Source organism: Ursus arctos, unplaced genomic scaffold, assembly GCF_023065955.2.
Source record: "Ursus arctos isolate Adak ecotype North America unplaced genomic scaffold, UrsArc2.0 scaffold_26, whole genome shotgun sequence".
NCBI classification, from domain to species: Eukaryota; Metazoa; Chordata; class Mammalia; order Carnivora; family Ursidae; genus Ursus; species Ursus arctos.
The window spans coordinates 6500485-6517932 of record NW_026622941.1 but is presented as its reverse complement, the minus strand read 5'-3'; positions in this window follow the sequence as shown (position 1 = coordinate 6517932).

Genomic DNA, 17448 nt, shown 5'->3' with positions numbered 1-17448 from the left:
CGCTCTTTTCCAGAAGCCTCCTTGTACCTAGGTTCATTCCAGACCACCCTTGTCTTTACTGTAACATTCCTCGCAGACACTGGGTTAATGTTGACATACCAGGTATAGTCCTGGGCAGCTCTTGGTCCTCAGTTTTCTAATCTGCAGACTGGCAGTGTTGCATGAATTTACTGTCCTCTGTCCTCACCTCTGCTCTGACCTCCATTCCCTCATAGACCTATCCAGCAAGCCGGCTGGAGAGAAAATAGAGAGCCAGTGCCAGCCCTGCCCCTCACCTAGCCTCCCGGCCTCCGATGTGACCAGCCCTGCCCAGGGTAGAAAGGCCATGGGGATCCAGTGAGCGCTCATGTGGTCCTTGTTCCCCACACTGACTATCCATGGGGCACCTTCCATGGACTGGTTTCACTCAGCCTCCTCTTCCTGGCTTCTGATTGGTCCCCTGGCAAAGAGCACAGGCTCGGTAGTCACATAGACTCAGGTTAAATACCAGCTCTGCCACCCAACAGCCATGTCCTTGAAACTCTGTAGGTCTCAGTTTCCTCCCCTGCTAAATGGGATCATATGACTTCGGAGTGTCATAAGGTCTGAAGGAATGTAGCATAGTAGCTGGCATAAGGTTACGGGTAACTCCTCTTACTCCCCCCGCCCTGTTCTCCCCTATATTCTTGCCCAGACTTGCAGCCTAGTGTCCAGCCATTGCCCAAGGCTCTGGGTGGAATTCCTGGGTCTGACGACCGCCTAGCACTGCCTGTTGCTTGGAGGTTCCGGATAAAGCCCAGCTAGTGTGTGCCTCAGGCTTCATGTTTAAGCCAGCTTAGTGCCTCTGCAGGAGGCTCTGTGGCATCCAGCCCCACTCCAGCTTCCGGCTTGTGGCCTGCCTGTCCGGTAGGACCATGTCATCGCTATACCTCCCAATATCCAGACCCACTGCCTGGGCCTCTGCTTTCCCCTGTGGCGTTTGTCACTCTGCCCCATCTCTTGTTGGCTCCTCCACTGCCAGCTCTTACTGTGTCCCCATGACCAGCTGACCACTCCTCATGTAAAGATGCAGCCTCTGGGGACACCTGTTTGTCTACGAAACAGAAAATCTGAGGAAGATTCTAGAACCAGACACAATGCCTTGCAAGTTGTTTTCAGGCCACAGACGAATCATCAGCAAAGATAAAGAAGGTGAACATAGCATTTGGGGTGCTGCTATTATTACAACCTTTTAAGATCAGTTAAGGTTGGATTTTACTGGGGTGAGACAGGAAATTATGGTACCTGAAGCCTGGAAACAGTCAAGACAGTGCAATGATTTCCTATGGTGATAGTGATAAAGCCCAACCAGGACTCAGAATCAGCTACAAGAGGTCCAGGACTTGCCGCCTACCCTAGCTGTCCCTACCCCATCCCCATGCCAGAGAAGCTCTCTCCCTCTTTGTCCTTCTGTGAAATTCTGCTCCAAACCTTCCGTCCCTACAGCTTCTACCCACAGACTGGGAGGGCTGGTAGGACCCAAGGGACCACCTGGACTCATGGTTCCCAAGTTTGGCTGCTCCTCAAAACCACCGTCTAAAACTTACAGATTCTGGGCTTGTGTTCCAAGTCCGCTGACTCAGAATCTCTAGGGGTGAAAGCCCAAGACAGTGGGATTTTAGAAAACTCCTAGGTTATTCTTCCAAACACCCCGACTATAGAACTTCTGGCTTACCCCCATCCCCTCATCATACAGCTGAGGAATGAAGTTGAGCGGGGAGGCAGCTGGCTCAGGGTCAGAGCCAAGCAACGCAGAACTGGACAGACCCTTGGAGGGGGTCCTCTGACTATCCCGTGATCCCATCCCTATCGGCCGGCAGCATGCCGACCCTCAGCTTGCCAGGTGCTCTTCCATATAGGTATGCCTGTGGCCATGGTGCTAGGCTCTGAGGTCATAGGCCAGCTCTGGATCCCATCTTTTATCTGTAAACTGGGGGCAGGCATGTAGTTTCTACTCTCCACTGATCCTGTCCAGGGAGCCTGGGACTGGGCTCTGCCCCTGGGATCCAGTTATGTGATCTTTCCAACTCATTTTGCCTCCAGGAGAACAGGCCATCGAAAATAATCTTCTGCACTATTCCAATTTGGGAACATTTTAGATGTGCCTACGTTCCTCTATATCTTTTAACTCTACCATAGAATACATACTCCTCTTGGAACAGGTCGCTCAAGCTGACAAAACCTTGAATTGTCAAGGTGACTCACTCCTTCCTCTTCTCCAAAGTGTAAAGCACTTCACTGAGAATCATAGCCCCTGCTAGTCATCCAGGGGCATTGAGGAACAATGAGGAGGCATGGATTTACAACATCTCAGCATAACAGGAGAAAGTTGGTTCTAGAATCTTTTAATTCCTTATTTCTGTATGGTAATATTCTGTCAAACAAGGACAATTCACATGGCATCCTCAAGGAAGGAAAATATTTTCTGCATCTTATTTCATAGTAAAGAAGACAATATGTCCACATGACTTTTATGTGGTTTTCTGTTTTGAGGATGAAACAAGCACCAGCCCTTCCTCCCCAAGTGAAAAATTAACATGTTTCATAGTTTACAAAATGCTTTCACATGCATTATCTCCCCAAACCCTTTGAGATAGGTATTGTTCTATCGCCATCACACTCTGTACAGACATGTAAACTGAGGCTGGGTTGTTCAAGTTCCTTCCATCTGACCACTGACTGTGTTTCTCTGAAGGCAGAGCTGACCCGCTTGGGGCCGGTCCTGCCACGGTGGTCTCATGTGGCCTCAGGACCCTGCCAGCCCCTCCCTGATCTCTAAGTCCCCTGCTCTGCTGCTGGCCATGGATATGTCCATTTCAGCTGTAATATTGGCCTCAAGTTGGGGGCTGCCAAAACGTGGGCAATTTATAGACATTGCTCTTTTTTTCCGGTATGAAAACCTTGCATTTCAGATCAAATGCACTGAGACTGAGAGACTGTCCTGTAGATTTTCCATGCATCCCTCCAAATCTTTTCTCTGCCCTTCTCTCCCTGCTCTGTGCTACAGGGCTGACCCATAGGAGCCAACAAGGTCTACACCAATGGACTCCCTTGTCCACCAGCATGCAGTTGTGTCCAGCCCATGAAGAACATCGGCAGGAGACAGGAGAAGGAGGTGAATGAGGTTCAGATGTTTCCCAGCTTTTCCTTGCAGAGGTCCCAGTTCTTGCCAATCCATCCTCTCCACTCTGTCTGCAGCTTCCAGGAAGGTTATGCCTTCCAGGCTGGTGGCCGTGTCCTGCACAGCCATATTGGAGCCCGAGGCAAGAGGAAATCTGAGGGCCCATGTAGACATGCTTTTATATCATTTTTAACGGTCTTTTTTTTTTTCTAGAACCTTAGCTGAAAAAAAAACTGAAAAACTGAAAATGGGTGTATCAAAGGTCACATTTTTTTTGTATTTCTAAAATATTTTATTAATACTCCACACTGAATGTATTATAATTTTGTTTCCCAGGCTTGAATGAAAGTGAACACATCAATAATACTTTAAAAATCTGTTTCTTGGCTATTCTCATTTTTAACTGAGAGTTGAGAGTTACAATAATAAGAGGAAATAATTTTGAAAATGTTTGATGAATGTAAGATTTATCAACAGATATAAATATACTTTCTGAATTTAAGAAGAAATGAAAGGGGCTCCTTGGTGGCTCAGTCAGTTAATCATCTGACTCTTCATTTTGGCTCAGGTCATAATCTCAGGGTCGTGGGATAGAGCCCCTTATTGGGCTCCATACTCAGCAGGGAGTCTGCTTGAGATTCTCTTCTTCTCCCTCTGCTCCCCACCCCCACCCCACTCACTCTCTCTCTCTCTCAAATATATAAATAAGTCTTTAAAAAATCAAGAAGTAGATTCTGAAAACACTATTGCTGAAGTTGCTTTTATTTTAAGCCAGGAAAGTAAAATTATGGTACAATCTGGTTTTGATGTATATAAAATATTTAAGTTTCAAATAATGCCGAGTTATACCATTTACTTTAAATTTTCAATATTTTAAAAACTCTATGTTCTAGAAAAAAATTAACCATTAAAAATATACAGAAATATGTAACTATAGGGATGCACATTTTTTCCTTTTGCCTCAGGCTCCACCATGGCTCAGCAAGGCATTGCTGGATCTTGTTTTTAGGATTTTGATGTTTTGTTCTGTAAGGGTTTTTTATATATATATATATTTTTAATGTTCTGTGCTTAAGTAGATACCATTTTTTAATTTTTTTAAGATTTTCATTATTTATTTGAGAGAGAGAAAGAGAGAGAGAGCACAAGCAGGGGGAAAGGCAGCGGGAGAGGGAGAAACAGGTTCCCCACTAAGCAGGGATCCTGATGCAGGACTCGATCCCAGGACCCTGGGATCATGACCTGGGCTGAAGGCCAATGCTTAACTGACTGAGCCACCAGGTGCCCTGAGTTTTTTATATTGATTTTAATTTGAAAAAATATTGCTTCAAGATACTCTTTATCTTGACTGCTGAGTTGTTTGGTCACCCTTCACTAGCTCACCCTCGTCTGGCACCCCCTGGGTCATGGTGCCATGCTGTTCCTAGCCCCGGGGTGCTGCACCTTCCCCTCGTGCCCACGTTTTTGTAAACAGTCCATTACTACAAATCTCTTCAAATTATCCACTTTGACTGCACCTCCGCTTCCTGCTGGGGTCCTGACTAATACAACAAGGTCAAGGAACTGCCCCAAGGTGGCAGAGCTAGCAGGTAGCCAAACCAGGGTTCAAATTCAATTCTGTGTAACTCCAGAGTTCTCGCCCACTCCCTGTGCTGTGTGGCCTCCCTCGTGGGAACAAGGACTTGGAAAAAGTGAGGCTGTCCCGGAGACAGCTAACCTACTGAGGCACCTGTGCTCTTTCCCTGTCTGGATGGGCAGGATTGCACAAGCTGCTTCCCACCCCCCACCCCCAACTGTTTCCCAGGGCACACTGCCGGCTGGAGCTGTTCGTCCTCCACCTGGGAGTCCCCAGGCCTCGGGCAGGCAGGCTTCAGGAGAGGATTCCATGCTAGACTTTTTCTTCTTTTCCAACTCAGCCTCTAATTGAAAATGACCCCATGCAGCTGTCAGCCTGGAGGCCTCGGGTGTCTGCACCCCAGCCTGTGCCAATTGCTGAGATCCTTGTTGTGATGACATCAAGCGCATACGCCCAGGAAGACATTAACAACTGGTTATTTGCCCCTGACAGGAAGGCGCTGGAGAGCACAGCCTTGGGGCTCCTGAAGCCTGGCAGTGCTCCTAGAAACCAGAGAGCCCCACGCATGGTGCCCGTTCGCAGACACAAGCAAGCCCCAGCCTGCCCTTCGAGGGGCGGGGGCAGCTGGACAGAGGAGGTGCCTTCTCCCGTGTTGCAGGCATTGAGAACACTTACTGCAGTGCCTTGGAAGGGAGCCACAGACTGACTTTCTCTGGCCACACTTTTGGGACAGAATTTGCCTTCTCAAGGTGGACCCTCTTGTTGAGAAAGCAAAGACTAAGGATGGCTTAACTTCTCTGGGCCTTTTTCCTCCTCGGTGAAATGGAAGTAACTACACTACCTCTTCAGTTGGGAGGGAGGAAGGCATGATCTGAAGAAAGAAAAACAAATGCTTCTCTCTCTCTCTCTCTCTTTTAACAGAGAAGCAATGGGATTTAATTCACCCCTTCTGAACTCCAAGTATAATGTTTGCACTATGCTGTAGACTTGCCCTTTCACTTAAGGATTACCTAACAAATCAAAACATTTAGAAATATTAGAATTAATGAGAACACATAGGCGTCTGTTCCATAAATGCCTATCATGCAGCTGGGAAAGACAAGGTACTGTTCACTGTGCTAGGTATACGGTGGGACACAGACAGATGGGACCACGGCACCAGGTGGCTCATGTCCAGCATCCAATCAGTAAATAAACAAGTACACAATACAGCATAAGGCGGTGGTAAGCACTATTCAAAGGGATAGAGAGCGAAGGGCATTGTTGAAGAGGAGTGGGGTAGTGGTGATAGTGGGTATTCTAGCTCTGGTAGGGATTGAGTAGAGTTTGAAATGTCATAAAAAGTTGTCCATGAACAGATCTGGGTCAGCTGGATCACAGGCAGAGGGAACAGGTAGTGCAAAGGCCCTGAGACAGGAATGTTTGGCAGATTTAAGGAAAAGCAATACTGCCCATGTGGCTAGAGCAGGGTTGGTAAGGGGAGAGTGATGGGGGGTATGGCGAGAGAAGTAGTTGGGGCTGGATCTTCTGGGGTCTGGTAGGCTCCGATAAGTTTGGGATTTATTGTAAGTATGGTAGGAAGTCACCTGGAGGGTTTTGAGTTGAGAATGAACATAATCAGACTTCTGTTTGAATGGGATCTTTTTGCTCACTGGTTTCAAGAGTATGTGGGGGGGAAGGAAGGAAGTGGGAAGACTAGTTAGATTGTGTAGAAGTCCAGGGGACACATGTTCATGGTTGGTGCCAGGGTGGTGATGGAGGCAATGGGAAGCGGTTGGCTTCTGTGACATTACAAAGGGAGAGTTATAGCATGTATAATGGGTGAGACCCAGTACAAAAGAGAAAAAGATAACAGGTTGTTTACATAAATATATATGTTTTTGCTTTGTTTTTACATGATGCGCCTCTATTTTTGGCTTGAGTTGCTAGGTGAGCAGAGGAATCACTTGGGGGGGGGTGGGTAACACTGGGAGACTGGTTTTGGGAGAGGGCTGTAAATCAAGAGTCTGCCTCTGAGTATGAATAGTATTTGCACAGAGAGATGCAATTTGAGTAAAATGTGAAGAACTATAAACTCCTAAGTCATAGAAATATCTTGCTAACTGACCTTTGTAACTGCTGATCATTGATTAATCTGGCTTTATCACCAGACTTTGAGAAGAAATAACCAGATCTGAACCTAGTGATATATTAGCACAGGCCCCTGGGGCTTTTCTGATGATGAAGTAGTAAGTTCCTTGAGGGCAAGGACTCTGCCTGTTTTATTTTTGTCATTTCCAGTGTCGTCCGGCTTTAGGATAGACTTCTAACAGAGGTTCATTGAACCCAGAAGGGAAATGTGGAGTGCTTGTACCGAAACAGGGTCAATGCTTACCAGACTTATGAGTGTAGAACTTGCCTGTGTGCTCTTGATTTTCAGCTTGCTTACTTCCCATGACCTCAGGGAGGCCTTGACTGGAACACTCAGCCAAATCTGCATCCCCCACACTAAAAGTGGCCATTCCTGGATCTGATTCCATTTCACCTGATAGCTCATGCCACTGAGACAGAGGTGGCGTGTGTGTTGTCTAAATGGTATGTGTCATCTCTATTATAATTCAAAAGACTGGCCCAAGTGGCTGGTACTTTATGCCACTCAGTTTTTAAGAGACCTTGAAAAATAAAATCATATCACGTAGACAGTTGTCTGTATGTCTTCATACATAAAGCTGGAATTGGGTGGGAAACTGTATTTTTAAGAAATAAATTAGTGCAGAGGCAGAAAGGGCAGACCACATGCATGGATGGTCAAGGCAGCAAAATAAGGGAGGGCTGGGATGCCGTAAGAAGATTCTGGGTGTATCATCTCTAAGCTGTTGCTGTATAATGAACCACCCTGCAATGGCCATTCATCACTCACAAGTCTGTGGACCAGTTCTGCTGATCGGTATTGGGCTTGGCTCATTTTGGCTGATGTTGGCCGGGCTTGGCTGGACAATTCTTCTGGTGGTGGCTAGGGGTCATTCATGTGTCCCACCTTCCAGTAAGCTAGCCTGGCACATGCCAGTTACAGGAGTCCAAGAAGGAGAAAGGAATTGTGCAAAGCCTCTTGAAACCTGAGCTCCAAATTTACTCATCAATACTTCTAGTGCATTCTTTTGGCCAAAGCAGCCACAGACCAGTCCAAATTTAAGGAATGGGGACATAGGCTCCACCTCCAGATGAGAAAAGTATGAACTCATATTGCAAAGGACTTGGATACAGGGTGGGGTGGAGAACTGGGGCCATTTGTGCAGGGGGGGCACTCTGCTTTTCATTTCTTGTCAAATAGGGTCCTCATGATGCATCGTGTGGCATATTCCAAAGGAAGGACAGCTACAGGGGGTAGCAGGCAGGGACCTGAGCACCAGGAAGGAGGTCCTCTCTTTCCTATAATTAATTCCAGAGATGCTAGGTTGTAAGGCTTTTCTTCAAAGAAGCAGCACCCTTTGTGAATGTTATCTGGGGGTAGCCATCAGAAGCTCACCCCCTTCTAGCTTCTCCTTCCCTTATAGAAAACTGAGTCACGGAGAGGGAAGTGATTTGATCAAGGTCACATAGCTACTGCTGGCTCCAGGAGAATCCAGATGTACATGGAGGGACAGAAAGTGGGTTTTTTTGTTTTTTGTTTTTTGTTTATGTTTTGCTTTTTTTAAACTTTTATAATGTAAAATAACAACCCATTCCACAATGAGGGAGGGAGTCAAACCCATTAGGTTGTAGGAAAGCATTTTGAGAAATGAGAAAGGGATTTAGGGACCTTATAGGATAAGGATGTGATGGACAAAGGGAGAGAAAGTTGAGGTCTCAGTGTCCAGAGACCACCTATTGCCTCTGAGCAGCCTGGCAGGAAACAAAAGGGCATCTCATCTCAAGGAACAGGTCATCTTTAAAGAAAAATAATCAGCATCATTTTCCTTTCCTGACTGAGGTCCCTTTCCTTGTCTTCTCTGCTCTATCATGCTGTATTTTCTCCATTTCTTCATCAAAAAAAAAAAAAAAAATGTGCAAGCTAAGTCTTAAACACTTATTTATTTTTAAGATTTTATTTATTTATTTGACAGAGATAGACAGCCAGCAAGAGAGGGAACACAAGCAGGGGGAGTGGGAGAGGAAGAAGCAGGCTCATAGCAGAGGAGCCTGATGTGGGGCCCGATCCCACAACGCCAGGATCACGCCCTGAGCCGAAGGCAGACGCTTAACGACTGCGCCACACAGGCGCCCCAACACTTATTTTTTTTAAAAGATTATTTTTTTAAGAGTGAGAGAGTGCACAAGCAGGAGGGGCAGTGAGGGAGAGAGGATCTGAAGCAGACTCCGAGATGAGTGGGGAGTCCGACGCAGGGCTGGATCCCATGACCCTGAGATCATGACCTGAGTCGAAAGAAAGAGTCTGATGCTTAACCGACTGAGCCACCCAGGTGCCCCTTAAACACATACTTAATATAATAAAATATATTTATTGAATGCCTGCCCTGTGCTGGGTATTCTTACAGGTGCTGATAATGCCATAGCAGAAAGAAGAGCCAGTCCCTGTCGTCAAGGTGCTTGCGCTCTCGTGAGCACAGAAACACCAGGCGGACGGGATATGGCAGGACAGAGATGGAGTGCAGGGAAGGCATCCTCGGGGAGGTGACCTTTAAAGTTGCCATCTGAAAGACAAGAAGGAGATGGCAAGTGGAAATGTGAGGAAAGAGCATTTGGGGTGGACAGAGCAGCTAGGGCAAGAACCCCCGTGAGCACACCAGAAGGGGAGGGTCCTGTCTGCAGCCTAACCTGTCACCTCTAACGCAGAACAGGTTGTGCTCTCCAAACAAAGAGTTGTTTTTGTTTCTCTTTTAAGCTTTTTCCTATGTGAAAACAGGCTGTCAGCATTGGCTCAGAAACCATTTGCTCGCCCGACGGGGGAATAAGCACACGGCCCTGGTGCCTTGATCGCCTGTACTTAAGCCAGCGCCCTGGTGTGTGGGGCAAGAAAGATTTGAGCGCTGGAACCGCATCCAATTTCCCCCAACCCCAGTAACAAGATCTCATGTACTTGACAAGCGGGCCCTCTCCCCACTTCCCGCACCATCCCTGCCCCCTGGAATTCCTGGGCGAACAGCTGCACCGGGGGCTCAATTTTCAATGAAACAATAAAATACTCCTGCGTGTCCCTAGGAGGATGGCATTTATGACTGGGGTGGGCCAGATTCTCTGCACAGACACCCCCTCCCCGATTCCCAGGCTCGCCAGCCCAGACGTCCACATGTCCCACAGCCTGTCCTTAAGCCTCTGGGAACTGCAGCATGGGTGCCCCAGAAGGTCCTGGCCCAGAGCAAACTGGTGGAGAAAAAAAGACATGCATAACCAGTAAACAGAAGGGCCTTTGCCAAGAAGTACCACGCGCACTTTTGCAGCCTGGGCCATCCAGCAGGGCACCCTCCTTGGCAACACACCCTCTCCCAGAACCCCGCCACCCCGCCCCACGCACACAGCTGCCTTGGGGAGACTGTCTGCTCTCTGGTTCAAGGACAGGAAAGCCCTTCCTGGCTCCGAGAGGAGAGAGAGGAGAGCGGGTGTGGCCCACATTCCGCCAGCATCGCACACCCCTCCCCCACTCCCTGCCTCTGTCCTGCGCTCTTCTTTAACGGAGCAAGAAGTCCTTGACTTTCCTAACTTTCTCTTGTGCTCTGCAGGCTCATTTGGACTTGCTTCGGAGTGCCAGACTGGAACTTCCACGCTAAGGGGCCAAACCTTGCAAGCTTCCACGTGGGGGCGCAGCGTGCCAGCCCTCCGCTCAGTGTTGGCCCGCACCCTCTGCCTCAGGCTCAGAGTTTGTGCCGTTATGTTATACACTTAATTTGATTTTGTCCTTCCTGCTTTATAAAAACAGAGCCATAGAGAGCAGGGGTAGGAGGCATAGGTCTCATAAACGGAACATAAATGAGACGAAGATAGGCGTCATTAGGCATGCTCTAGGAAGAGCAAAAAAGCCACAAGCAGGCACTTACCAGAATGAAGTGGATGGACTGTGTTCCATGGGTGCCAGAGGTGTTCCCGCTGTAGGCCCTCTACCCAGAAAGCTCTTCCCCTGAGCTTGCACAGTGCTCTTGCTCACCAACCTTCCAAGTCATTGCTCAGAGTTCAGCATATCAGTGAGGCTTCCTGACTCTCCTGTCTACCCTCCCCTGCCTTTTGGGACCTTAATTTTTCTCTGTTCTGCTTTCTACCCTACCTTCCCCGCCCCTCCCCCGCTCCCCCTGGCACTTAATCACCATCTCACCATCTCACAGACTGACTTATTTATTATGTGTCCTTTTTATTGTCTGTCTCCTTCCATAAATGATGGATCCCAAATACCTTGGCTGGGGTCTGGTACCTAAGACATTTGACATTTCATTCATATTGACATTTCATTATGAATGTTGGATCGTAAAGGAAATAAATTAGCGAACATGTTCAAACTATGGGTAGCCTATTGCAAAAATTGCGCAAAACAAGATGAGGTGTACTCACGAGGTTACGATTTCTTTTAGGTCCCTGGGAAAATACACACCTCGGCTGTGTAAGTCTATGACTCTGCTTTTGGATATTTTATTTCAGTGCACAGTTTCAGAAACACTGTACATAACGGTAGGGATGACTTTTGAACAAGCTGAGCTCAGAGTTAGAACAGATATAGGTTATGAGCAGAATTCAAGGAAGGAGAGTGAAACCCAGAAAGACTTTTTGGAAGAAGCAGTGGGGCTTGCCTTTCTAGTGGTTGATGTTTGGCACATAGTGAGTCAGGTTTTGCAGCAAGCTCTTGCCAAGCAGGGATGGGCTGGGGACTAGAGCCTGGGCCCATCTAGAATGCTCAGCCGGTGTTGGCCGTCTGCCTTTGCAGTGAGTATAACCACCTTGTGCACTCCTTCTGATAGGGAACAGGGACAAAACGTGTGGCTGTTCCCCAAGACAGAGGAACAGAGGGTGCAGCTCCCAATGAGGCCTGAGGGAAGGGAGTGAGTAGATCCCCTGGAGCAAGGACGGGGTTGGTCCCCACTACTGGTTTCCCCTGATTCTCCAGATCACATCCTTGATAAAAACATCAGCTATCCTGTAGTGAGCACTTGTGAAGTGCCCCGTCCTGTACTAAATGCTTTGCTTGCACCTATAACTCACTAACTTTTCACTATGACAACTATCCTGTGTTCTTTGGTTCCTTTCCCTCCATTTCCCAGATGAGGAAAGATAGGATCAGAGGGGCTCGTTTGCCCCTCATTGCACAGTGAGTGTAGGATGGAGTTTGTATCAGAGCTGCAGCTGCCTGGCTCCAGAGCCCGTACTGTTAACCCCCTCGAGGGCTGCAGAGAGAGGGGGCACACTGGGGGACCGGTGTCACCTCCCACTAGCCCCTCACCCTGAGGGAATGCAGAGTTTCTTTGTGGAATGGATAACAAAACCCAAACCCTTTCATGCTGCTGAAAAAGACAAACAGAAAAACCTTACACACAAAACCAGAGAAAAGCTTATGTGGGTTGACCAGATGTACAGAGTAGACAATGCCCTGCGAGTCAACTTCGTTTTGGGTTCAGGGAATTATTTCTCTTTCTCTACATGCAAACACAGAAAATGTGCATCATTTCATCCTAACCTCACAGAAATTCACCGCAGCCTGGGACCATGGGTCTGGATGCCTGTGTGGCTGGCTGGGGCAAGTGATAGTGGCCGGCCGGGGGTGGGGCGCTTGAAGTATGTGTCCCTTCAGTTCTTCTGAGCCCCAGCCTTTAACCTTGACCACGGCTGATTTACCAGGAAGTTATGAAGCTTCAGTTTCCCTCATTGGCTCTGGCCCTTTCCAAAGGCTGGGAGGTGCCCTTGCAATGTCTTCATATGCGACATGGTTTTTTAAATCTTGTGGAAGTAAGATTAAGATTATTCTGACATCAAGAAACAAATTGTGACCAAAAAAATCTCAGAATTCATTAAGGGAAAGACATAAATTTCCAATAGAAATGATACATTTCCGATAGAAGTAATGAGTAGGTCTTGGATTGTTACATAATCCAGTTAAAGGAAAGGAATGAATTATATGTTCACATGGAAAAAAGATTTCTTTTCTTTTGCTGATGCAACAAAAACTGCTATCATTGACAAATACATAACATAACCCCACAGTGGGAGCGATGATGACAGACTGCTTAATGAATGTTGGCAATTCAGAGAGCAGGTGAGATTAATCACTGCATTAAAAAAAAAAAAAAAAGGAAATGTCCTGACATTTTTCAACTGATATGTGAAAGAACTTTAATAGAGGTTTTCCTAAATTTAGTGACAATTCTGAAAATGCATATGACATTACCAAGGATAATTTGTGAGCCTGGAAGAAACTTTGCCGGAATATAAATATTACAAAAAGCAAAATGCAATCACCCACGTGACTAGAGAAACTAAGGTCCCTTTCTCTTCTCTCTATAGAAAACAGCATTATGAAACTATAGTCAGATGTGAAGAATACGCAGACAAAAAATATGGGAAAGAAAATGTCATAGGCATATGCTGGGCAATTAATGAAATTATTAGTATTAGGCTTTTCGTATTTCCTGGTTTTTTAGTAGGACCTGTTGACCTTGAACATTTATAATTGTTGTGATTTATTTTTCTTCTTTAAGTACCTGTGCTGGTTTGTCAGGACTGCCACTGCAAAGAACTACAGACCGGGGCTCACACCGTGGGAATCGATTGTCTCGAAGTTCTGGAAGTCCAAGGTCAAGGTGTTGGCAGGGTTGGTTTCTTCTGAGGGCTGAGAGGGAGGCATCTGTTGGCTCGTAGATGGTGGTCTTGTCCCCGTGTTTTCACACAGTTAGTCTTCCCTCCGTGTGTGTGTGTGTGTGTGTGTGTGTGTGTGTGTGTGTTCTAACCTCCTCTTCTTCTAAGGACAGCTGTCAGATTGGATTAAGGCCCACCCTAATGATTTCCTTTTAATTTCATTACCTCTTTAAAGACCCTCCCTCCAAATACAGTCACAGTCTGAGGTACTGGGGATAGGACTTCGACACTTGAGTTTGGGGGGTGGGGGAGGTGTGCACAATTATGCCTATAATCGTACTCAATCTTTTATTGTTTTTGAAGAGGATGTCAGGTTGGTTTTTTTTTTTTTCTTCCAAGTTTCAAGCAGCAGGAAATCTGGACATACGGGTATCTCTTTGTTTCTGAAGTTCATAATCCCTTGCATACAAGAAGTCTTTCCAATTCAATAATGTTTACTGAGGACCTACTACGTGTGGGCACTACTCACACCGGGGCTCCAGCGAGGACAGCCACAGGCCTGGCTTGCCCAGTTCCCAGGGGTGGTGAGTGCTGGGAGGGAAGCACCCAGTGTCTGGAGCTCAGAGCAAGAGCAGGTGGGCCTCACGGGAGCACCACCTGGGCAGTCACCCAGGGCCCTGCCTGTAGAAGGGCTCCGTGCTCGGGGTTAATATTTTCCTGTCACCACTTTGAAATTATTTATCATTTATGAATAAGAGACCCCTTGTTTGCCTTGAGCATCAGGCCCTGTAGATTCTGTCCCCTGTCCCAAGGAGGGAAATTGAAGCAGCTTCTGGTGATGGCCAAGTTAGTGCTGATAGCTGGCTAGGGTTTTCCCTTCAGAAAAAGTGGAGGGGGACCAGTGTGTGCAAGGCACGTGGGAGCACTGCGTGTGTAATCCAGAACTCTCTCCCTCCTAGTGAGTCAGTGGAAATGAATTTTATATGGGGAGCAGTTTGAGGCTTGAGCTCTGGAGACGAGGATGCAGGACTGAGTGCTAGCACTCTCCTTCACCGACTGCACCTGTGGGCAAGGTACTGACCCTCCCCGGCGCTCAGCATCCTCATCCGACACAGGGCAGAGAGTCATACATTCAAGAGTCAGGGCTTCATACCTGTGTTTCCTCTCCTTTTCTGGCACGGCTTTCAGGTCAGAGTGGGGTGGGGGTGGGGACCACTGTGTGTGATGAAGGTTGTGGTCAGGGAATGATCTGGGGAGAGTGGGAAGGCGGGTGGCTATGCCAAGGCTGGGCACTTGCATGGCAGGTCTGGGAAATACAGCCACAATCGGGGGGGTTGCTGATTTCAGGGTCTGTGAAAGAGAGAAATGGCCAGAAAAGAAGCTGGACTACACTGTCAGTGACCCCCAGTGCCCAGCCAGGAAGCTTTGATTCTAGCACTGGGGATCTCCTGGAAGCGTTTGGGTGAGACCTGATGAAAGTGACATTTGATGAAAATTCATGTCTGGGAATTCTCTTATTCAGCTCCTTTGCAAGGAGGGAGGAAAGCCAGCATCACCTCAGGGCTCCTGCAGGAGGGGATGAGACCCCGTCTCTTTTGATCAGCAGCACAGGACACGCAATGCAAAGGAATCCAGGGGGCCGCCAGGAGCCTAGTGCTCCGAAGACCACCAGAACTGCACTCTCCGTCTTCCTACCCTCTTAAAGAATTGCAGCCTTGCTGCCTGTGGGTGGAGAAGGGAAGTGTGGCTCGCTTGCCTGGAACAGGGCCTGTGGGTTTCTGAGGCACAGCGAGGCTGCAAGACAGACGCCGAGGAGGCTGACTCCACTGGGCTGACTGTCAGGCTGACATGAAACAGGGTTCATGTCAAAAGTTCAGGAGGAAGCATGACAGGATAAGAGGGAGAGGAAGCCATGTGGACACTGCGATTGTCCCGGGACCGAGACCCAGCATCTGGCCTTCCAGCTGCAGAAGACCAGAAAAGGTAGGAACCAGAGCTGGTCCTCCCACCAGGCCAAGGGGTCCAGGGAATGCCCAGGGGGATGTTGAGTGATGGGTCAAAACCAGATGATGGGATGAGCGATGAAGTGGCCCTGCCTACACTGAGACCCGCATCCCCTTTCTCCAAACCTGGCTTTCAACACAACAGGATACCTCCTGGGGCTCTCCCTTCCACCTGTCTTTGAGCATGTCCTTCCTCCAGAGAGGATGTAATAGCACATCCTGAGATGTACACTGGGGCCATCCAATGGCTACAGTGCTGGCCACATCGGCTCCTCCCACTCCAGGCAGGCCTGGGTCTGCCTAGATCCAGGGAAGCAGCCAGAGCAGGTGGTACAGGGGGTCTGGAGCACCATCGTCTCAGGGCTCTTCTTGACATATGAGACTCTTGGACCCATGGTGACCTCTCTACTGAAGACCATTCTGCTGCTTAGCTCCCACAGGATGCAGACTCCCCATTTCCTGCAGGACTAGTCCACGTTCCTTAGCACGGTACAGTTGGCCTCCATGATGTAGCCCTTGCCGTCCCCACTTCCTGTGTTCCAACAACACAACTCTGTTGGTGGGACTGAGGCAAAAAGCCCCTTATCTTTGCCCTAATAATGATCTGTCATGAAACTATTGAGACACTGATTTCTAACCGTGTCTATGTCTCCAGGAGAGTGTGCTGCAAGTCTTGGTGGGATTCTGACCCAGAGCCGGTGCCGAGGGAAGAGTGGTGTGGCCTAGAGAACCTTGCCTCCTCTGAGGTCTTGTGGGGGGACTGGCGTGGTCAGGTTCACATCTGTAGTTCCTGATGTGTGCATGAGCTCTTGCCTGTCGACGTTTCTCCCACCTCTTGCTAAGCAGAAAGGACCAGGATGGGGCAGTGTGTCACCCAGCAGCAGGGGCGGGATCTGAGCCCTGCTGGAGCCACCGTTCACTAGAACATGAGGAGGACCAAAGGTAGATGTTGCAAAAGAAATTGGGAGAAATCAGGAATCCTCTGCTCTATGACCTCCCTTCAACCCCATTGGTACTGTGCTTTTGGAACCTATAGATACTTTGATGAGGACCTCAGAAAGCTTTCAGATTTGGTCTGGACTAAAATATCAAAAACACTGGAGTTGGCTTGAGCTAGAGTGTGAGGGATCTGGGCAAGGAAAAGAGACACTTCCTCAAAAGTGAGGGTGGCGGTGGGCAGCAAGAGAGTACATGCCTCTGTGAAGTTCCCTTAAGTGAGCTCCCGCTACATTTCCTCTGGGCTCCTCAGGAATTCCTTATAATCCAGCACCCCGAGAGGGTCAGTGAGGCCCCCAGGACCCTGCCCCAGCCTACAGCCCTCCACTGGCCCACTCTGCCTGTTCCAGCTGTAGACACCTTCACTCTCCCCCAGAGACAGATCCTACATCACTCTATTTACGGATACTGAAGGAAATCAGGGAACTCGCCCAAGAGCCCGTGGTTACGAATGGCGGGATCAGGGGTCAAGAGTAGTTCAGCTGGACTTGGGGCCCCCACATCCCACCACAAACCCGAGGGGCAGTGTCTGGAGGGTCTGAGCCACAGATGGAAGATTCCATGTGGAAAAATCTGGTCTCTGGGAAGTCCCTGGAAAGAGTAGACACATTTGCCGGCAGGGAAGATGTTGGGGTGACATCTGCAAGGCCCTTGCAAACACGCTTCCGTTGGCCTAGTAGAAGCATCTAGATTGCTCCTGTCCCTCACCCTGTAGCTCGGTCAAGAAGGAGCCTATTGAGGCAGTGTGGAGGGAGTTCTGGACAGGATGACAGAAGATCCAGTTCTCATCCTAGCTCTGTCCTACATATTGGCTGTGTGACCTTGGCTGGGTTGCCTGAACTCTCTGGAGTCCAGCCGGTTTAGTAGGTTGGGGTGGGAAGTAGTTCTAATGGTCTTTCTGGAGCTTCTTAGACGTCACCCTGCTTTCCTTTCCTTATAGTCTCAAATCTCTTACCCCAGCCACTCATTTTTAAGGTGGGTTGGTA